The sequence below is a fragment of the Mesoplodon mirus genome (assembly GCF_964341445.2).
Source record: "Mesoplodon mirus genome assembly, chromosome: 17".
NCBI classification, from domain to species: Eukaryota; Metazoa; Chordata; class Mammalia; order Artiodactyla; family Ziphiidae; genus Mesoplodon; species Mesoplodon mirus.
In genome coordinates, this window is record NC_138993.1 from 32,027,956 (window position 1) to 32,051,708 (window position 23,753).

A 23,753-nucleotide genomic window follows, 5' to 3' on the forward strand; every position below is an offset into this window, starting at 1 on the left:
GGAGAAAAAGGAGCACTTGTACACTGTTGCTGGGAAGGAAATTGGTGTAGCCACTATGGAAAATGGCATGGAGGTTTCTCAAGAAACTAAAAATAGAACTACCATATGATCCAGCAATTCCACTCCTGTATGTATATCTGAAAAAAAAAAAAGACACTAATTCAAAAAGACACATGCACCCCAATGTTCATAGCAGCATTATTCCCAAGTGTCAAGATGTGGAAGCAACCTAAGTGTCCATCAACAGATGAATGGATAAAGAAGATGTGGTATATATGTACAATTGAATACTACTCAGCCATAAAATAGAATGAAATTTTGCTATTTGCAGCAACATGGATGACCTTGGAGTGCATTATGCTAAATGAAATAAGTCAGATAGAGAAAGACAAATATTGTATGATATCACTTATATGGAGAATCTAAAAAATACAACATAGTAGTGTACATATGTCAATCCCAATTTCCCAATTCATCCCACCCTCCCTTTCACCCCTTTGTATCCATATGTTTGTTCTCTATGTCTGGTGCCTCTATTTCTACTTTACAAATAAGTTCATCTACAGTACTATGTATAAAATAGATAACTAATGAAAACCTACTCTATAGCCCAGGGAACTCTACTCAGTGCTCTGTGGTGACCTAAATGGGAAGGAAATCAAAAAAAGAGGGGATGTACATATATGTATAGCTGATTCCCTTTACTGTAAAGCAGAAGCTAACAACATTGTAAAGCAACTGTACTCCAATAAAAATTAATTTAAAAAAATAAAATAAACATTAGAGGATTTAGAAGCTAAAAAAAAATACAATAAACTAGTGAATACAACAATAAAGAAGCAGACTCACAGATACAGGAATAAAACTAGTGGTGGGGGGAGAGGCAATAGAGGAGTGGGGGGAGTGAGAGGTACAAGTATTGGGTATAAGATAGTCTCAAGGATGTATTGTACAGCACAGGAAATATAGCCAATATTTTGTAATTACTATAAATGGAAAGTAACCTTTAAATATTGCATAATTTTTTTAAATTTTAATAAACATTTAAAAATTTTAAAAATTATGAGAGAACTACATATACTGAAAAGATGGAGGGTAAGAACCGCAGTGTGTGGGAGAGGTGGGTATTCATGGAAAAGAGAGCTAAAACTGTCTCCAATAGTGGAAAATCAAACAATAATATGTAAAGCTTAAAGTCTAAAAATAAGTAGTGCTATAAACATTTAGAGTTTTAGAGGCAAATACCAAATGAATCAGCTGCAAAAGTTGAACATGATAGTGTCAGGCTGTTCCACATTAAGAGTGGTAAGAATCATTTAAGAAGGCTTATGGAACAATGAGACCCTTTTAAACTCCGAGTGTGTATAAAACTTTGATTTTTTTAAGTTAAATTTTAAGAATAATGAATATTTTTCCATCAGTAAGAAAATAACCAAATGGTAAATTTAATCAGTAGATTTTGTATAGCTCTTAAAGTAATCAGATGGGACTCATGTTTTAAGGTGGATAAAGCTCAATAATAATGTGGAACAAAGAAAACAAAACAAAGCAAACTTCAGAAAGAGACGTGGAGTGTGGTAGACATAAAAAGTTTAAAAGCATGGAAGACAATACTGTGGTTTATTTATACATGCATACATATGTACTAAAGAACAAAGACTTGTGTGGCAAAAATAAAAAACAAATTCAGAATGTAGTGGTCTCTTGGAGGGAGGACAATGACGTCAGAGAGCATTGCCAGGAATGCCTTCACTCTAGAAAGTTTTATTTCTCTAAAAATGTCTCCTAAGCAAACGAGGTGAAGTAATCCAGTTAGACAAATCAGTGAGACGTTAGAGATGCAAGAAAAAGGATAAACATGAAGAGCAATCATAACTTTAAAATCAGAGCTGTGTGCCTTTTTCTGACAACACTTCACCCCTCCATGTAGGGTCTTCTTTCACTTCTCTATTTTAGTTTTTTTTTTTTTTTTGCGGTACGCGGGCCTCTCACCGCCGCCGCCTCTCCCGTTACGGAGCACAGGCTCCGGACACACAGGCTCAGCAGCCGTGGCTCACGGGCCCAGCACTTCAGCGGCATGTGAGATCTTCCCAGACCAGGGCACGAACCCGTGCCCCCTGCATCGGCAGGCGGACTCCCAACCACTGTGCCACCAGGGAAGCCCTCACTTCTCTTTTTTCCGTTTTGTTTTGCTGTTCTTGTTTTGAGTGTTGTTTGTGTGGTGTTTCCATCAGCATTCCAATGTGCCCTCGCAATGACTACACCTCCCTCCACTTAGAGTCCTGCTCCATCAAGCTTCCTGAGAGGGTTTGTTACACACTGTCTCCATTTCCTTACCTCCCATCCATTCTTAAGGGTTTTCTTGTTTTTGAAGTAACTATGCCTCAGTAGGATTATATTCTGACTAAAATATAGTGTAATCAATTAAAATTGTTTCTTATCTCCGCCCATCCTGCCATCATATCTTTGGAGAGGGGAAGCTATAACTTAAAGCACTGTGAGATTTACAGCACAATTTCATCATTAAACATAATGAGAAATCAGGAAGTAGCAATTTCCAGGATTGGTTCAGTCATGCAACACTGTCATCAGGAGTCAGGCTCCTTCTACACTGGCATCCTCAGAGCACTGGCTGGGTCAGTCTGAGGAGATTTGCCCCTCGCAGTGCCATGCGGATGCCACAGTCCCAGTATCAGCTTGAAGAAAAGAGTTGTTTCCTTGAATCCACCTCTTTTATTACAGAGGAAACCTATCTTAACAACTAAAGCAGACGTTCTTTGGGTTGCATTCACCAGGGTGGGGTTACATGCTCATGGCATAAGAACAAAGGGGGATGGAAATGAGAATCTAGAATCTTCAGTCTCTAGAGTGGGAGGCAGGTTCTGCCAGCAAGCAAGTGGGGGGTTGGATAGGCAATCAACGGTGCCTACTACTTACCTTGGGTGGCTCAGAATATCCACCACCATACCCCACAGAGGGCACAGCAGTGCCAGTGGACAGAGCCATACTAGCGGAAGTAGCAGCAATGCCTACCAAAGGTAGCAGTACCCAGATGGAAAGGCGGTACCAAATGGAAACCTCAGTGGTGCCAGCAGACACAATGATGTCTGACAGAGGGAGCTGAGTCCAGCACAGGGCCAGACTAGAGTTGCATTGTTTGATATGGTCACCAATATCCACAGGTGGCTCTTAAACAAAAATTAAATAAAATTTAAAATTTGGTTCCTCGGTCACACTAGTCACATTTTAAGAGTGCAGTAGCCACGAGTTGCTACAGCTATTGCTACTGTATTGGACATCACAGATCAAGAACATTTTCATCTTTACAGAAACTTTATTGTTTTAGCACTGGGCTAGAGCAAAGGAAGAACTTCTTAAGCAACAAATCCACATTACATAGGAATAAGATTAAATTACAGCTCATCTGCAGGCATCTCCAGAGATGCCTGGAGTTATGGTACAGACCCTTGGCCAAGACAGCAATGAAATGTTCTAGCTAATGATTTATGATGTGCTGTTTAAAGCCCCAAATTCCCCTGGAGATGCCCAGTGCCAGCTTGTCTGCATTGTTTAGTGACAATGTATAGATTGATGTTCCCCACCTGATTTACCTGCTCACTCAGCCTGATTTGGCTGTGTGATCAGTGAGGTATGAAAGATCTCCAAGCAAACTGGTGTCTTGTCTTCCCTGAAACAGATATCTCCTGCTCATATTGGTAGACCATGATCCTGAGACAGAGCATATTCTGCACAACAGAGAAAGGACCCTGGAAGCTGTGCCCAGGTGTTCCAGCCTCTGTAATGTTGCTTTGTGCTTTCTGGCTTCTGGTGCCGTGTATCCTTTGCTTGTAATCAATCTTTCATGAGCATACCTTGTTAGAGTCCTTCGAGTCCTTTCAATTATCTGACCCCGAGTAATCGGTGCATCCCATAGTGGCCCATCAGATTTGGTCATTAACGCATACAAAACACCCTCTGGACACTGCCAGAAGTAACTAGGCTGAACTTTACAAGGCTCTGGAGGTCCCACTCTGGCAGGTGTAAGCAAGAAACACCATGATATATACAAGGTTTTGTTGTTTTCTTCACTCTTACATGTCAAAAGGGAGTCATCAATGAAGTGATATAGTTTGAAGTGAATAATCAAAGAGATTATTTATATTCAAATCCTTGGAAAGATCATTTTATTCCATAAACCTCAATTTTCTCTTCTGTAAAATGGAAACTATTACAGAATTCACATCATAGGACTGTTTGAGGTTGATTTGTATACCACATATAGTAAGTAAAATGCTGATCATGAAGTAAGAACTCCAGAAATGTGAGCTCTTGCTATTATTCTCCCCAAATAAAGATATCTGTTAATAATGAACATTCATAATAACTGAGTAATGCATTACCTTAAAGATCTCATTGTCTGTTTTGGGTTTCTGTTTTTTATTTTATCTAGTAGCATTGTCTCAATTACCTTCCAATTTTACATCTGTTTTGTTTTCCTTTAAATATTTTACACAAACACACACTGTATCTGAATAGAGTACTACATCTTCCAACCCCAAATAGCATAATATTTTCATATGTTCTGCTGATGAGCTTAGTTTTTATTAAAAAATGCTATATTTTTATCCCATGCATGGCACTTGCTCAGTGGGAAAATTATGAATGTAATTGTTAGACCACTAACTCAGATTTCTTTCCCTGGTGGTTAATGATGGTTTCTAATCCCAGTGGTATAAATGCTTTCTAGCCATCTGCTGGTATATTCTTTTCACTTCATAGTGAGATCTCACAGCTAGTAAATGGTAGAATTGGGACTCAAATCCAATCAGACCCATACAAATGTTGAAGTTGTAAGAATATTTGGATGATATGATACATTGGAGAGGATATCATTTATGATAGAAATAAGAGATTGTGAAGAGACAAAAAATTTTTTAAAGAAATTGCTTGAACCAATTTATAGGACAAAGCTGCAGGAGAGATAACAAAGTATAGGGTATTGTTCTTACTGTTAAAGAACCTAGACCCCTGATTGGACCTGTCCTACTCAAGTTTCTTTAAATCATATGAAACAGAAACCCATCCAAGAGAACTCAAATAAAATTGTGATTTATTGTAAGGCTATCTTAAACAAGAAAAGGAAATATGGCTGAGCCTCATGTAAACTAGATTGGAAATCAGAACGGTTCTAGGAATTGAGGCAGGCACTTACTCTCCCTCTTTTGATGATAAGATCTCTAAACTCTACATTTCATGAATCCTTTACTCTGAATTACTTTCTGTCTTGCCTGGTTTCCTCTGCTCACATATCTGAACATGGCCCAACACACCCTGACTCTGAACTCTAGGGTCCATTGCCTCATGTGACGAGCATTGTGTATGTCATTTCTGTCGGGCAGCATCATCCTTACCATTATAGTCATTCTGCATGGCTTGCCCTTGACTCAGAAGCTCATCTGTTTATCAGTTTGGCGGGAGGTTTGTGAGCACCTAGAGCTTTATAGGACTGTGGAAAGTAAGCACCTCCAAATATATCCTTTTTACATATATATACATGCCATTCAAAGGCATTTAGGGCTACCCCAGTGGTGCCATGTAAGGTATACACCAAATATATAGTAAAAAGGGAAGTGCTCCGACATTTCCATGGTAGTAGATATCCATGTGGGTGGAAGCTCTGAGAAGCCTGAATAGAGGAGGTGAATAGTAAGTGGTATCTTGAAGAATGGGTATACGATGACATGGAGAGAAAATTAAAGGGTGTTCCATTCAAGTAAAAGGGCATGAAGGTAGGAAATATTAAGGTGCATTCAAGGAGTAGAGCTTTTGAACTGAAGCAGAGTATTCATAGATGAGTGTAATTTAAAAATAAGTTTGTAGAAGGTAAATTGGTAATCGAGGAGGGTCCTGAAGTCTGTATTACAGAGAATAGATTTCATTCTAGAGGAAAATTTGGACAAGACATTGTTTAAAATATTTTCTTTTGGGGGTACATAAGGAGAAGTTTTGGTATTGGGGCTATTGGAAGATGGGTCTTGGGTCGTCCAGGACTGGTTAAGAACCCTTGGCCTTGAGGGATTTTTTTATACATATACGTATTTATAAAGTGGAAATTACATCCTTTCAAAAGGAAGTATATCCTTTTCATTTTATAAGACAGAAAGAAGAATATAGAAAGGAAGCAAATTAACTTTGTCATGGCAAGCAGAAGGAAAAATAAGCAGTAGATTCTCAGTTTGGTATTCTACCCTCCAGATGACTCTGTTGCATTATGTGTTTTGTCATCCAAACAGAAATGTGATATAGCATACTCTACTTCTAAGACTCCATCCTTAGGAAATTATAAAAGATAAAGACCAAGATTTTTGTACCAAAATATTCATGGCAGCATTACAAATAACAGAAAAACCTGGAAATGATTTAACTACCTAACAACATGAGGTTCATTAATAAATTACGTATATCCAGATGCTATGTCATTAAAAAGAATGCTTCTGGAGAATATTTGGTGATGTGGGGGGAGGGGAGGTGGAGCTGCTCATTATATATTAAATATAAAATTCAAAGACAAAGCTAGTGATTATGCATACGGTACTGCCTAAAACTTAAACATCAAGTCTTCAGAATTGTTATAATTCACTCTCTACTTCTTAAACAGAAGATGCTAACATTATTGTTTACATGTTTGACAAAAGATATAGCAAGAGAATATTGGTATCTTCTGTATGTGTTAAGGTAAATGCTAAGTTCCTGTAACAAAAAGCCAGCAAAACTACAAAGCCTTCAATAAGACAGAGGTTTATTTCTCTCTCATGTACTCATCTGGGTGGTGTAGGCTTGTTGAGTAGCTTCTCTTTGAAAAGTCATTCAGAAAACCAGGTTTCTTCTACCTTGGTTCTTCACCTTCCACCAGCTTATCTTTTTTCTTGCATGATCAAAGCTGAGTTGGTGCCACGTGCCTGTTCTAGCCTAATGGAAGGGGGAAAGAGAACAAGTTCTACTTTATTTTTAAGGATGTGTGGCAAAGTGGCTTCTGCTCATATCCCAGCAGCCAAAATTTGGTCACATGGTTGCCCCTAGCTGTAAGGGAGGCTGGGAAATACAGTGGGAGGGGATGTGCTCTGTGACTTGAAGGAAGGAGAGAAGGGATACTTGGGGACAATAAACTCTTCCACATCTGCTGGGTCCCCAGGGATCCTTTATTAACTGTTCCCTCCAAATCTAAGGGTTTTATTTTCCTTATGTCAGTAGTGGAAACACTCTGTGACTGTCAGTAAACCAGTTACCCACTTTAGTTTACTGTTCATTGAGCAAGTAGATAGTCAAATGGAGCAAAGGAGAAATCTAAGACCACAAACTAGGGTGGGAAAAAGTAACTGTATTCCTTTATTTTCTTTAAATTTAACTCCAAGCCCCATGCCATCTGGCTGGCAAGAAACTCACTCTTTGGCATCACTGGTCTCTTCTCCCAGGGTTGTGTCAAAGTTTCCCCTGAGTCCCTGTGGTTAGCACCTGTCATTGCACATCAGGTGCAGGTTTTCTCCAGGTGCTAGACTCCGTGCTTTCTGGGCGGCGCAAAAAGCCCAGGAGTATTTCTGAGGCCACGTGTGCACAGCACAGGCCCTACATCTGGGATATTTCCACCATCAATTCCCAGCCCCACCCCAGCCCTGCCGGGGATCGGGTCCAAAGACTGCTACAGGCAAGGCCTCCAGCTCTGCTTTGACCATCCCAGTTTTGTATAAACCTTTCTTCTCTCCCACAATAATGTTCAGGGAAATATTGTGAAAGCCTGAAGTCCAGACTAACATTACAAATGACAGAAAAGGCTCCAGCCTTCAGCAGGCTTTTCTTTCCAGCCTGCAAAATTTCTACCTGATTAGAATGGAGGAGGAGGGGAAAACACAGCAAATATACACACAAAGAATCACTTATTTTGCCACCAACTTACTGGGATTGTGTGTAAAATCAGAATGAATGTACTTTGGTACATGGACTATCTGTTTTAAATTGGCAGGTTCTTTTCTGCTTGGTCCCTAGTTACTGGTCAGATTTTGGAGAGTTGGAAAGGTCAGCTAACCTGCATCTAAGTGATGTGTCCATGTCTGAGTTTCTGGAGGAGAAGAAAAGGAGAGTGGCAAGAGGACACAATGAAGAAGGAGAGGTTCCTCATTTAACTGTCGAACCCACAAAGTTTGCCCCAGTTTAAGATAAAGAACCTGGGGCTTCCCTGGTGGCACAGTGGTTGAGAGTCCGCCTGCCGATGCAGGGGACACGGGTTCGTGCCCCGGTCCGGGAAGATCCCACATGCCACGGAGTGGCTGGACCCGTGGGCCGTGGCCACTGAGCCTGTGCGTCCGAAGCCTGTGCTCCGCAACGAGAGAGGCCACGACAGTGAGAGGCCCACGTACCACACACACAAAAAAATAATAAATAAATAAATAAATAAATAAAATAATAAAATAAGATAAAGAACCTGGAGGCTGTTGTAAAGCTTGGAAGGTTTATATTTATTACACAAACCCAGGCCAGCAGATGGACGTGGAATAGTGTTGGGAGCCCTGAGCAGAACAGAGAAGAGGTAAAGAGGGAAAAACATAAACTTCACTCAAATCACACCCAGGGCAGGTAAACGGGCTCCTTTCTTTCTTTAGGCTGCTTTCTATCCACATCCACCTCCTGAGAGAATAGAACTCTCTAGCTCAAAATCAGGTTTTTGAGAATCAAATCTCTTATTTCTCAGTTCTTTGCCTATCTGACTTCCCAAACGTTTCAAATTTTTAGAAATATTTGACATTTTTCCTGTTGATTTAATACAAACCAGTGATTTTTTTTTTAAGAAAACTCATTTTAACACAATGAAAACATGACAAGAAACAGCATGCAGCCAGGTCCCTGCTAATGGTGTGGCCGCCTCTCAGCAGACACTTGGGAGGGCCTCAGAAGTCAATCAAACAAGGAAACGAGCTCAATATTTTATGTCAGGGAAAACTTCCTCTACAACTTCCCTTTTTCCTAAAGATGAAGAAGTGTTGTAAGCGACTTTCTAAGATGCTATGGTTGACATCTTTATTAATGATCTTGCAGAGACAGCAAATGGTACTTAAATGAAATTTGCAGATGACACTAAATTAAGAGCTGTTGCTAATACCAGTGAAGAAAACACAGTAATAAATAAAACTGTGATGGTTAAAAGTACAGAGAAGCAAAAAGAAGGAAGAAATACAGAATATGCAATACAAATATGACAGCAATACAGAATATGCATGTCTTGTAATGTCATGTGAGAGCTACCATGCCCCCTGAAAAGGAGACCTATTTTAGGGTAAATATGAAGGCACTGGCTCATGGAGAGAGGAAATTCCATGTCCCTTCCTTACAACTCTAATGGACCTGAACTTGGAACAGCATGTCTAATTTGGAGCCCTGTATTCAATCTGAAAAAGCCTGAGAATAGAGAACAAAGCTGAATGGAGAATCACCAAGTGTGATGCAAATAAAAGGGTTAATGGGGATAAATATTTGTAATTTCAAGACTAAAGAAAAGTCTGCAATTATTTGGAAGGTGCAAACACCACGAATAGCAATTATTTCACCTGGGGAAAGACTTGTAACTAGAAATAATGAAGTTAAGTATGGCATTATTTCAGAAATATCAGGAAACTTTTTTCCCATCCACAAAAGCTATTAGATCTAAGCAATAAGTGCAAAGAACATTCTTCCAGAACTTCCCATTCTGAGGGGAAGAGGAGAAGTAGTGGGAAGGATTGTAAGGTAGTTTAAGAGAAAACATTAGCCCACTAGTGAGCAAAGAGCAGGGAAATCAGGACCCTAGGGCTCAGTAGCACCAACAAAGGCCTCTGAGGGCTTTGAGATAGGGAGCTCTGGGCCTGGGTTATGCAGCTAAGAGAATGCATTACAAACAAATAAGGAAGACTTGTGATTTCCAGAACTCCTCCTTCCAGTCCTGGAAAGGATGAGCAGAAAAGATTCCATTCACATATCAAAGGAAATGCTTAGAAGAGATCTCTGACCTATAGTCCTGGTGTCCTCTAAGAATTAACTCTTCTGTAGTGGCAGGTAGTTTATTCATCACAGCAGCAAGTGTACTAAGAATAGACAAAATTTTCAAGTGAATATTGATACATTCTGACAACAGTGAACTCACAATTCAGTTATGACAAACTCTCAGGTCCGACAATTTCTCCTCTCATCTCTTCCGGATAGCTGTTGATAAAAGAATTACAGGATAGAGCAACACATCATTGGCAGGCCTCAGCTCTGCCACATAGTAGTATGATATCTTGATTAAGTTACTTGACTCTTATAAGCCTCAGTTTTCCCATCTATAAAAATGGATATCATAATAATGTCTAGAAACTGTCATTTGCCTACAATTTCCTAGTCACTTAAATGAATGTTTCATAAATTATTAATTTTGTAAATACTAGGCTTGTAAGGTAGAAAGTGAGCAACGGATGATATCAGGCAGAGCTCTTGATTACATACAACAAAGCCAGCTCTGGTGATGAAATAAGAAGTTTTTAAAAGGGATATTTAACAGGGACAAAAATGTTGTGGAAAAATTGGCTATTCACAGGCAAAAGAATAAGACTAGACCCTTCTATTACACCACTCACAAAAATTCACTCAAAATGATTACAGACTTAAATGTAAGGCCTGACACCATAAAACTCTTAGAAGAAACCACAGGGAAAAACTCTTTAACATGGGTCTTGGCAATGATTTTTCAAATAAATGTAATCAGAGAAATGAAAAAATGAAGAAGCAAAGAAAAGCAGTCAAACAGGACAAAATAATAATAGTTTAGTTATTAAACAAAGTCAAGAACCTTTAGTTCCTCCTCAAGGGCTACAGATAATATTCTGAGCTGTATCCTTTGAGCTGTTTTGCAGATACTGAAACACCCACCAGGTAGAAGAAGTTAACTGCATGATGACCAGAGTGCAGCCATGACATAAGTTGCTCCATCTTACATAATTCCAAGAACTGGCCTCAAAGAAATGGGATCAAACTGATCCTGGATCTGAAGATTAACTGTACTAACAACAATCAAGATGGTACTGATCAGACCACCACATGACTAATTTCAAGATGATTGCCAGAGCTGACTGTGCAATTCTGCATGTAGCCTCCTCCCTCTGCTTATACACCCCTAAAATCCCCCTTTAAAAGGCCTTGCTCCCTGATTGGCAGCAGGGAGTTGGCTTATGTACATTAGTCCACCTTCTCCCCTGGTTGCTGACCTCCTGAATAAAGCAACTTTTGCATTCCTACCAACACTTGTCTCTCAGGTATTGGCTTTTGAGCTGTGAGCAGCCAAAACTGAGTTCAGTAACCCAAGGAGAGGAAGTAAACGCTGTTAGAGTTATTTGGTGATAATAGTGAAATATGCCACTATTACGCACTTCCTTGGTTTCAGGACCCCTGTGTTCTGGCTATGGAGGAAACGGTGCCAGATATTGGTCACTGGCTCAGGTTAAAACCACATCTTATAAAATAACACACAGCCTGCACACAGAGCTGTTACCCAACCAGAGTGGTAACTGAGTCTTCATGGACCATCCCACTGAGCTACCAGGCCAGCTGTTTCCGAATGTCAGGGTACACAGTAGGACCAGTGAATCCTATGGCATGGGCACATTGGCTCATGTCTTTTGCTCTGAAATAAATGATCTGTTCTGTAAATTCTGGCCCCAGCTAAGACCTTGGGAAAAGGCCATCATCATACACTTCTCAAATGGGTAACCACTTGGATCTTGCCTCCACAAAGTTCTCCCCTGACCCTTTTCCAGGCAGTTTAGGGGGTCAGGGAACATGATTCTCAAGATTCCTCAGGATCACATAGCAATCACAAGTAAGGTATTCCAGCCCAGCAGATTCTGAGAGGCCAAGTTTATAGCAGTCTTGTATCTCCAGTCTCTCTACCTTCCCCTCCTTCCTCCTCTCCTCCTCTCGCTTATCCTTCTCCTCCTCTCCCCTCCCTCCACCTCCCCCCTTCCTTTCCTTTAGCCTTTTTGCCATTATTCTTTTTTCACTCTCCCTCTCTCTTTTTTCTTCCTCCCTTTTTTCTCTAATTCTTTCTTCTCCTCCTTCACCTTGGACATCTTTTATCATTTCTGTAGTTTCAGCCACCTAGTGTCTTTTCCAAATGGGGAGAAGCCGAATTCCTACCTAAATTTCCCAAAGCAATCTTTATCCCACTTGACCCCCAGGCATACTGTAACTTAGAACATTCAGAAAAAACAAACAAACAAACCTTAAGATTACTACACTAAATTATTCTTCCTAGCATAGAAACATTTCTCATTTGTCTTTACTTTAAAAGTTCAAGCTTTGATTCTTTCACTTAAAAAAAGTATTCATTTAGAAATCAGAGGAAGTGTTTGCAAATTCCTTAATACAATCTTTACAAATTTTCTCAGTTTCAATTTCTATCTAAGATAATTTTTCTTTCAAAATAAAAACCCTCTTTCACATTCATGGTCTCATTAGATAATTGTGTTTTAAATTGATCATTTGATAGGCTTTTAATCTGTCTACATATTTCTATGTTTGTTTTGCTGTGTTAGATTTAAGTACTTATTTCCAAGAACAGTACTTTTAACCCCTTTGGATATTTTCTTATCTGTGTTGCTATTGTTATTTTACTCTTTTCTAACTTGTTTTGACAAATTTTATTTTGTGACTTTGATCTTTAGTAATAGATCCATGACAAAATAATCATTATTTCTGTTATCTGACATCTTTCAAAAACTTTGAAACCCAAGTTTAAACATTCTCTATTGACTGTCAGACATCTGTTTTAACTAATAATACAGTTTTATGGAAAAGATAAAGAATTGCCTAAAACTTCAGTAAGGATTTTTCAATTGAGGTATAAATGGGAATGTATAAAAGAAAAAGCAATTTATTGCAAAAAGCATATGAGTAGAAATGGTCTAAAATAGAAGGAAATTTTCTAAGAATAAGAAAATGTAGTTGGAACATGCACACACAAACACACACACACACTCCTCTTAATCCTTTTGAGTCTTGGATTCCTTTGAGAATCTAAATAAAGCTATGGATTTCTCCCCAGACAGAAATACATTGACACACAAGGTCCATGGAGACCAACTTAAGAACCCATCAACCTATCTCTAAGGAATAATATTAGATAATTAAGTCAAAATACCTTCTTGCTCCCCTTTTGCTCCAAAGCCCCATTGGTTGAAATTTAGTACAATTGTCCCTTGGTATCTATGGAGTTTGATTCCAAGACTCTCATGGATACCAAAGTCTGTGGATGCTAAAATCCCTTGTATAAAATGCCATAGTATTTGTGTATAACCTGGGCACACCCTCCCATATACTTTATTTATTTATTTTATTTGTTTGTGTTTGGATTTTTTTCCTTCCAGTTTTATTAAGGTATAATTGACATACAGCACTGTATAAGTTTAAGGTGTACACTATAATGATTTGAGTTACATACATCATGAAATTATTACCACAGTAAATTTAGTGACCATCTATCACCTCATATAGATACAAAATAAAAGAAATAGAAAAAAATTTTTCTTCCTTGTGATGAGAACTCTTAGGATTTACTCTCTTAACTTTCATACGTAACATACAGCAATGTTAATTATATTTATCATGTTGTATTTTACATCTCTAATATTTATTTATCTTATAACTGGAAGTTTGTACCTTTGGACCACCTTCATCCAATCCCCCTTCCCCTAACCCCCACCTCCAGTAACCACAAATATGACCTGTTTTTCTATGAGTTTGTTTGTTTGATTTTGAAGTATAATTGACCTACAACACTATTTTAGTTCCTAGTGCACAATATGGTGATTCAAAATTTCTATACATTTCAAAATGATCACCATGATAAGTCTAGTTACCATCTGTCACTATACAAAGATATGACATAATTATTGACTATATTCCCCACACTGTACATTTCATATCCATGACTCATTTATTCTGTAACTGGAAAATTGTACTTCTTAATCACCCTCACTTAATTTCTCTCATGCCCCACCCTCACCCCCGACAACCACCTGTTTGTTCTCTGTATCTATAACTCTGTTTTTGTTTAGTTACATTTGTTTATTATTTTGTTTTTTAGATTCCACATAGAAATGAAATCATACAGTATTTGTTTTTCTCTGACTTATTTCACTTAGTATAATACCCTCTAGGTCCATCTTGTTGCAAATGACAAGATTTCATTTTTTTATGGCTGAGTAATATTCCATTGTATATATATATATATACTGCATATTCTTTATCCATTCATCTATTGATACCTGGGTTGCTTCCACATCTCAGCTATTGTAAATAATGCTGCAATGAGCATAAGTGTGCATATATCTTTCCTCTGTATACTTTAAATCATTTCTAGATTACTTATAATGCCTAATACAATGTAAAATATATATAAATGTTAATACAATGTAAATGCTATGTAAATAGTTGCTGGTATGCAGAAAATTCAATTTTTGCTTTTTAGAAATTTCTTGAATATTTTCAATCCACTGTTGGTTGAATCTATGGATGCAGAACCTGTAGATACAGAGGGCCTACTGTATTCATCCTGACATAGAAGTAAGGTCAGTACTACCTGTGATTTAACCTTATGTCCATTACAACAGAGCAGAAAAAGAAAGAAAGAAAGAATGAGTGAATGAAGCAAGCACAACTCATTACGGGCATGACTATGTGAAAATACTGTGGGTCTAGGTTTGGAGAAAGTCATTCTAGGCAGAAGAGACTTTTCTGGGCAGAGCAAAGGGAGATGGTGTGAAGCACCATGCTTTGTGTGGCAAATCACCAGTGTGAAGGGACAGTGCAAGAGATGGGATCACTCCATGGGGGTAAGGAGGGGGCTGGTGTATGTAATGACTGGCACCTAGACTGTACCCTGTGGAGAAAAGGTTTTGCACGGTAGATTAACTGGTCAGTTTTGAATGTCAGAAGGGTCACCCCGGCCAGAGTGTAGAGAGGGCATTTGAGGAGGACGAGACCAGAGTGCTGGAGGCAGAACCTCCACTGGGAGGTGGTGGTAGAAGTCCAGGACAAAGAGGACGAGAGACTGAACTAAGGCAGTGATGATAGATATAACAAGAAGAGAAAAAAAAAAATTGAAAAACATGTAGGAAATAAAAAACACAGGACTTGGTAATGGAGTGGAGATTGGAAGTGATGGAAAAGTCAGTGTGCCATCCTTCTTAGGGGTACTGGTGTTTTACGGAGGATTTAAATTGTAGAATAAACAGCTTTAGCATCCCAAAACCACTCCACTGAAGGCTTTGGGTGGTCCTCATGCTGAGAACACAGCCTCATCACATGACATTTTCCTTCTACTAAGTCACAGCCAAGACTGAAGTTAGGAAGCAGAAAAATTGAGGGGGATGAAGTAAAGAAAGGAGACTCACAAAGAAGTTTATACACCTATAAATGTCCTTGTAGTCTCCCACATCACACACACACACACACACACACTGAGCCCCCAAAATGGAGAGTGCTCCCCTATCAGTGCCACACACTTACAGTCTGTTTGACCAGGATTCTTGTGCTACATAGACTGCAGTGCCATTGAGTGCCTAAAGTATGTTTTCTTTGATTTTCAGAATACATTCTTTCATATTGAAAAATTGCTCCCATAAGTGCTTACCTAGTAAAATCATGGCTTATGATTCATATGTCTGATTCTGCTTCACTGAATTTTGACTCTATTTATAGCTGATATATTTGGGGGATATTTTCTAATTTCTGGTAAATTCCCTCTTTCTCTCTTTTTCAGGTCACTGACCAATTGAAAACTAGAAGAACCACAAAGACAAAGGAAAGGAAAAGAGTGTGTGTATGAGAGTAATCTGAACTACTGTTAACTCTTGATGGTTATATCAGGGCCCTTCACCCAACTGCCTTCTCTCCATCAAGCCCAGCATAGCAAGTGTCTACTGAGAGGGTTTTGGCCCCCTAGCACCTACTGATAATCTCCATGGGTGCTTCCCTTAAGCAATCCATATAAAAATACAATAAAAACATATATATAAGTAAAACAATGTGGTTGCTTTTTTTCTTTAGCAAGCCCAATTACAAGCCTCCCAAGTTCCCACCTCCAACCAACTTGCTGTTCCTAAGCCATTTCTATTAGTTTGAACCATATTAAATAACCCTTTTTCATATCAAGAATGGTTGCATGTCCACAGTTTCACATGGTTGAACTTAATATTGTAGAAATTCTAGAGCCACTGATATCTACAATGTGTTCTTTCCTGAGATCATAGGGAAGAAAAACAATCTGAGCAATTCTTTCTGTGAATGTACCTGTTGCAACACCTCTGTGAATCCCCCATTCCTCCTACCCCACTTGAAGATTCTCCCTTCCACAGAATTTGTGTTGGGTTGAAGGAGTAATGACAGGTCGTCTGAAAAACTTAGGGGTTTGCTTGGAAAAGACCAAAGGAAAGACATCTGCAGCCTAGCTTGTGTCAGAAACAGTGCAGTAGTGCAGAATTCTCCTCCAGCTTCCCAGGACCACCCCACCAAGGACCATGATGGTCTTGTGCTGAGGACACAGAGCCAGCACATGGCAATATGAGAACCCATTTCCCTCTCACTAGACCCTAAGCACTGTCCTGGCCTCCTAAGATCCCTCCCTCCTGCATACAAAAGGAAAAAATATATATAGATTTTATAAAATATGGCCAACAAGAAAAAACTAAAGAGTCCAAATTCTGAAGACCCTGCTGGAAAAATTCATACCTGACTTTAATAATCAATAGCATATGCTGACATGTGGTTTTCATAACACACGCTTGCTATACGCCTGCAGACTGTGATACAATCAAGCTTTCATGTATATTTATGTGACCAGGAGGACTTTGTATTTGACAATTTTAAAAGATGCATGGATTAGGCTCTGTTTAATTCTGATATATTGTTCTATTATCCATAGGAGGCCATTGGCTAAATTGTACTATTCACATGAGGGTCCATGATGGAAATTTATCAGAATGATAGGGAAATATTCCGATTTCAGTTTTCTTTAACAGTGAAATTTGAGAATATAAGCATATTGCGCTTCCAAATGGCCATCAGAACTAGATTTAAGAGGACCTCACTGCACAACAAATGCATTATTAAAATAGTTTGTTATGCTGCATTAAAAGAGAAGCAGCTTGACAACTGATGGAGCAGGAAAGACCAGATCCACAAAATTGTAGCAAATGAAACTACAATCTCAGGGAGTCAAATTCAGCAAGGCTGGAGGAGACCCCTAACAATGAAGGAAACTGGCATTTCAAAAAATAAGCAGTTATTTAAGTTTTTATTTTGCTTCAATAATGCAATATTTACTTAACTTCCTCAATGCTAATTCCATCTAGACAAGTCATTTCAGTTCTCTAGGCCCTTTCATTCATTCAGCATCTGCGGGTTGGATGTCTCAATGAGATAGTTATTGTAATAGACAGAAGTTTTCAAAGGGACTACTCATGGTCACTGCCCTTAGGAATCTGACAGTCTAGAGAGAAAATAGACAGAGATACTGGTTGACAGAACACTCTAGTTTGGTGTTCCTCTTGAAGGAGGTAAGAAGTAACAGTAGAGGCTTCCCTGGTGGCGCAGTGGTTGACAGTCCGCCTGCCGATGCAGGGGACACGGGTTCGTGCCCCGGTCTGGGAAGATCACCTATGCCGTGAAGCGGCTGGGCCCGTGAGCCATGGCCACTGAGCCTGAGTGTCCGGAGCCTGTGCTCCGCAAGGGGAGAGGCCACAACAGTGAGAGGCCCGCGTACAGCAAAAAAAAAAAAAAAAAAAAAAAAAAAAGTAGCAGTAAATTCCTGGTTGCCAATGGAATTTCAAGAGCATCAAAGAAAGGTGTTATAGGGGCAGTGAGCCCCAGAGAGCATGTTCCCCGCTCAACATTATCCTTGTTTAATGGGGCCTTTAAGGTGCAGGGTATGTGTCTGCCACTGTTTCAAGCAATGGTGATGGGTTTGCAGTAAATCATTCTTGTGTGTGATCAATGACATGCATATTCAGGATGCTAGTCTTGGTGAGCCAAGATAATCAACTTATTGCAAACAACATGTGGGATTAAAAATGTATTAACCTTGGGGTCAGAAGGCCTGGCACTGAGTCCCAGCTCTGCCACTACCTGTCTATGTGACCCTGAAAAAATCACTTCAGTTGCAAGGAAATCTCAGCTGTGAAATGTTGATGGAATATTGAAAATCACTAGAGGCCTAAGTTTCTATGGCTTAGTGGAACTGAGCCTTTGCTCACCAAGCCTAGCTAGACATCTTTAAATGAAGGCCACAATGGAGCATTTTGACTTTGTCTCAGAGCCACAGGTAGAATCCTGCTTTCACAAGCCCATATGATCATGCTGATGAAGTAGATTTTGTTGTCTTTAGACATTATATATTAAGAACTAAAGACTAAAGATCGATGCATTCAGTGAATATATATTGAGCCTATACCATGACCTCTGGGAAACAATGGGGATAAAACAGAGTCCCTTCCTCTCCCTGCATCAATAAGCAAGAAAAGCATTCTGGAATTTATCAAGGTCAAATATCTTCTAGTAGCATGCATAGCTGCTGTCAGAACCCTACATCTGACATGATCTTAGAGACCATACAGGAAAACATCCTCATTTTTCATTAGGGGAAATGAAGACCTGGACACATATCTTTCCCAAGTCACTCAGAGAGCTAATGACATTCTTCATTTATCAACAAATATTTGAGCTCTGGACATTTTGTTGGATGCTGTGAAAACAACAGTAAGCAAAGCACTCACAAATCTTTTTTTTTTTTTAAGGGGCAATCTTTCTTGAGTTTATTTAATTGAGGTTAAATAAACTCAAGAGTTAAGTACAATTGCTAACATATTCTCCTGTTTCTAATGACTGTGTGACATTCTGATACCTGCTAGCTGTGTTTGCTGATCAGATTAGCCTCACAAATCTTATAGTCTAATGGGAGAGAGATAAGTAAACATGATTTGATAAGCATTATGATCTGGAAACCCATTTTAGCGGAGCGCCAGAGAGGGTTTTCTTGAGGAAATCAAGTCTAGGCAAAGCTCTAAAGGATGGGTAGTAGGCAAAGAGCTAGGCCTGTGAATCCAAATTTAGAGTTCAACCCTCTTCTACCAGCCAGGACTACAGGAACCACCTGAGATTCACTGCTCAGTGGGGAGTGGGCCATGGTCCTGGAGGAGATTTACCTGCCTTCAGTCCTCTCTGACACACAATGTCAGCTGGCTCCTGAGAACTTTAGTCTGGGTTCGCTCTTCCCCTGCTTCAGTGGATGGTGGATAGGATAAATGTAGTAGAAAATGTATGTCCAGCTGAATTGAGCAGACCTAGGTCAATCCCAACTCTGACAGTGACAACAGCTGTGACCTGTGGGTCAACCCTCTCTGATTCCCACTTCCCAGCTGCACAATGAGGAAAATACTTCTTTAATAAAGTTGTTTAGTCTTCAAATAATAAATATAAAATAGCCAGAGCCTCCAGAAGCCAGGCCAGATCAAAAGCCCACAAAGAGTAGCTTTGAAGGGTTAGGCAACTGCAAACACCTGAACTTGCAGGCTTCTTGTCAGGGGTTACTAATAGAATTTGCAAAGGAAACAATAAATTCAAGGTCTCTATATGCTAAGAAACTATCTTCTGTTCTGCTCTTCCGCTTCCTCATTGTCAATTAAAATTATTTTAAACTTTCTTGGTGCTTTACATCAAGGCCATTAAAAGATATCTCCATAAACCCTCCATCCCAAGCTCATAACTACTATGGGCTTACTGAGAAAAGCACCAAAATTAAGTTCAAATGTACAGATTTACTGATTAGAATCAATTCAGTCAGACATAACATGTAAAAAGAAGCACAATTTCTGTTGTCTTGTTCTTCTGGCATAAATTAATTATAGCTTATCCAAAGGGATTTTTCATGAAGGACCTAACAAAATTGTAAATGGAGAACTGGGAATACTTTATATAAAAGAAGCAAGTACTCCATTCCACTCCTGATTCAGAGGGGTTCTTCCAAGGTGGATAGAAATTTAGCTCCCCAAGTGATCCTCTTTGACTGGATACAGAACCAGGTGGGTGAATGGGTGACGTCCAGACAAGTAGACTGTGCATTCCGATGCATAATTTCTCTTCAGGAAACTGGGAGTTCTAACTTCAGGGAGGACCACCCTAGCTGTTGGCCTCCCGGACTTTACTACATATAATTTCCATCTTACATCACCTTCAAATCTAGCTTCTCATCAGACTTTGCAAATGATGGAAATGACAAGTTGCAAACTAACCACACTGAGCCTGAATGAAAGGGGATGTGGAGGACCTGGAGGCTGATAATATGCCTGTAGGTCCTGACATAAAATTTCTACTCTGTCTTTTTAGATGCAAGGATAATATCAATTCACTCTTTTCTACTCAAGGATGTTAAGCAACATTAGCTCCCAGTCTCTGACTTACAATTTTAATGATCCCTAACCAATAGATCTTCTTCATTCTAGATACAAAAATCCTAAGGATTGCTCTAACTGCTGTACAAGCAACTTGCAAGTCTTTTGTCTCCTTTATACACAAATGCCAATGTTATCAACAAAAGTCAAATTTGTCACATGAGAAAGGGTGCATAGTGCGGTATTACTAGCCCTGAGTGAGCATCATTGTTTGAATTAATTAATCTAATTAGTGACCCTTGTACACTTCCAGCTAATTTTAAACCTCTATCAATGGGTGATTACCCCATATAATTTTAATGAAAAGGGTCAAAATTTCATAAATAAGCAGGAGTGCACATAAAGGGAATGTATGGTTATTCTAACCAATGAAAAAAAAAACCAATTCTAAGTTCTCAAACTCAGCGTGTGTCCTGATATCTCTCACAACTTCTGTGTCACTGTTATCACCAAACACACTGATAATCTAACAGTTATTGAAAGAGGCACTCTTCCTAGGGCTTTGATATCATGTCAGTTCTCTTGTTCCCTCTCATGTCCCAAGGTCCACACGCTAAGCCAGTGATCTGAGCAGGGATGGTCAAATGGGATACTGGTAGCCCTGGGAGTATAAAGGGGTATGGGAATTCCTACAGTTGTCTGGTCATTCTCTTTTTTTAAAATAAGGTATGATTGACATAACATTACATTAGTTTCAGGTGTACAATGTAATGATTCCATATTTGTATCAAGATTCAAGATGATCATCACAATAAGTTCACTGGACATCCATCACCACATATAGTTACAAAAAAATCTTTTGTGATAAGAACTTTCATGATCCATTTTCCTAGCTACTTTCAAATATGCAGTACAGTATTATTAACTGTAGTTGCCATACCATGGTGGGGTTTATGACTAGATTGTGTCCCCGCCTCTCCTATGTGCTTTGAGCTATGTGGGCCTCCTCTCATTCGCCTGATGTGTAGGAGCCTGATGTGTAGCCAGTTTTTAGGTTTTATCCAGAGGAAGTTATTCTATATGTATCTGTAGATTTTGTGTGTTTGTGGGAGGAGATAAGTTCAGGATCCTCTTATGTCACCACCTTGAACCAGAATCCCCCTATAGATTTAAGAAAATCAATTTCCAGGTTCTCAGACTCCACTCATACCCTTTCCTAAGAAGGATTTGCCTGAGAATGCACCTGGGTTCACCAAGAACCCCTTTCTTGCTTTACCAAAAGTGAGCCACAGCCTCACTCCCCACCCCCACTGTAAGAATCATCAGGGGAGAGGACCTTCTTTCATGACTACACAAGACACTCTAAGTTCTTACAGCTTCCAGTCGTTTCCTCTTTTTTATGTACTTCTGATAAGAATGAAGGTGGGCATTAAAAATGAAAAATGTTGGTCCCTGTTTGTATGTTCTAAAAGCACATATACAATAAAGTGAGGCTAATGATGATAAAAATAAAATAAAATAATGTGGGAGTAACGATCATTTTTGCTTAATGACTTTACTTCTTTTATACTCAGATTATTATCAAAAGATTCATTATTCATGAGAGAGAATCTGTTGAGAGTAAGGCAAAAGGAGTATCTGTGGGAAATATTGAAGTCTAAAAATGGTCCTTCTTTTTATGTATTTAAATATAAGCACTTCTTTTCAGCTATTCTCAGTGCTCATCCTTAAGACATGTTATTAGCTGGGAAAAAAGCAGCTTGTATCAGAAAAAAGAAAAGCACCTTCTATCAGCCAAAACAGTATGGGTTAGTGACATAGATCTTTTAAATGTAAGTGGAATGTTTCCTAGGATTCCAAATTTTGCAAGATAGATTAGGTAAAACCCACATATAACTCTCTATAAGATTTCTTTCAGAAATTGGTGTGTATTATTAAATAAGGTAGTTAAAACTATTTTATCTAGCCATATCTTGAAATATTTATTCTAATCATCTTATGAAAAGTTTAGTATTTCTACCTGCTATTAATAAAATAGAAAATTATGCTAGCTGCCAGACTGATTCACTTTCAGCAGTTTATATACCTTTCTCTTTTGTTTCATATGTAGGAACTTTGATCATAGTGTCATACTAAAATAATGGAGTTATTAGTTATGTGTATAGCTGTATATTATTTAATTATATTTAAAAACCAGACACTAAAATATGATGTATACACATACACACACCACGTATGCACATGCACATATATATACCTAAGAAATGTCATGACTTTTACTATAATCTCTAATTTTTTGGTGACATAATTTTACCTATACATTACACTACATTGTTACAAATTAAGTAATGAGAAACTATATTGAATTATTTTGTTTTTATGTCTTAGTATAAAATGGATAAATTAGATGTATTAAATCAAAACATTTAAATATTGATTTAACAGCTTTAGTAATCACTTTTATAAGATGTATTCTATAATTTCTTCAGAGTTTCCATTATATACTTCAAAACCCACTTATTGATACATTTATTTAATTTAAAAATGAAGTCAGAGAGATCTCCAATTCTAGGAAAAGATGGAGTAGACACACTTCTCTATATTCTACCAACTAAGTACAACTTAAAATTCAGTTCATTATATAAAAAAACAAACAACAAGGCTCTGAAAGGAAGAAGGTGGACCATTGAGGGACCTTGGGACCTATGGAACAGCACAGAGATAAGTTCCCTAGTTTTTCTGTTTGCCTTCTATATATTCTAGACTGGGCACCAGAGAAGCCAGAAACACCAACAGGTACAGGGGGAAAAAAATCCCCCCCAAAGCCTGCTTTGTTTAGCCAAAGGACCAAGAAAGGGTTACCCAGCAAGAAAGAAAACTTATAGATAATACTGCCCTACTCCAGCCACATACCATGAAAAAAGTCAAGGCCATACTCCCACTCCCAAGGTGTGCCTTCCTACTGCCAGGGTGGTGTCAGACAAGGCTAAGCAGGGAGCCAGGACATTCACCACCATCCAGTGGTAAGAAGAGATCCCAGTGGAGGCTACATGAGGAGCTTAAACATCCACCCCTGTCCAACAGTAACAAAGGCACCCTCTCCCAGAGTGTTCATGGAATCTGGACATCTACCTGCACCTGACAGCAACTGAGTGGTGTCCACCTTTGCCCACCAGCATGCTGTCAGAGGAAGTCTGCTAAAACAAAATATTTAAATAAAATCCAGAGTCTAATATACAATACTCAAAATATACAGGATATAATAAAAAATCACTCATCATACCAAGAACCAGAAGAATCTTAACTCAA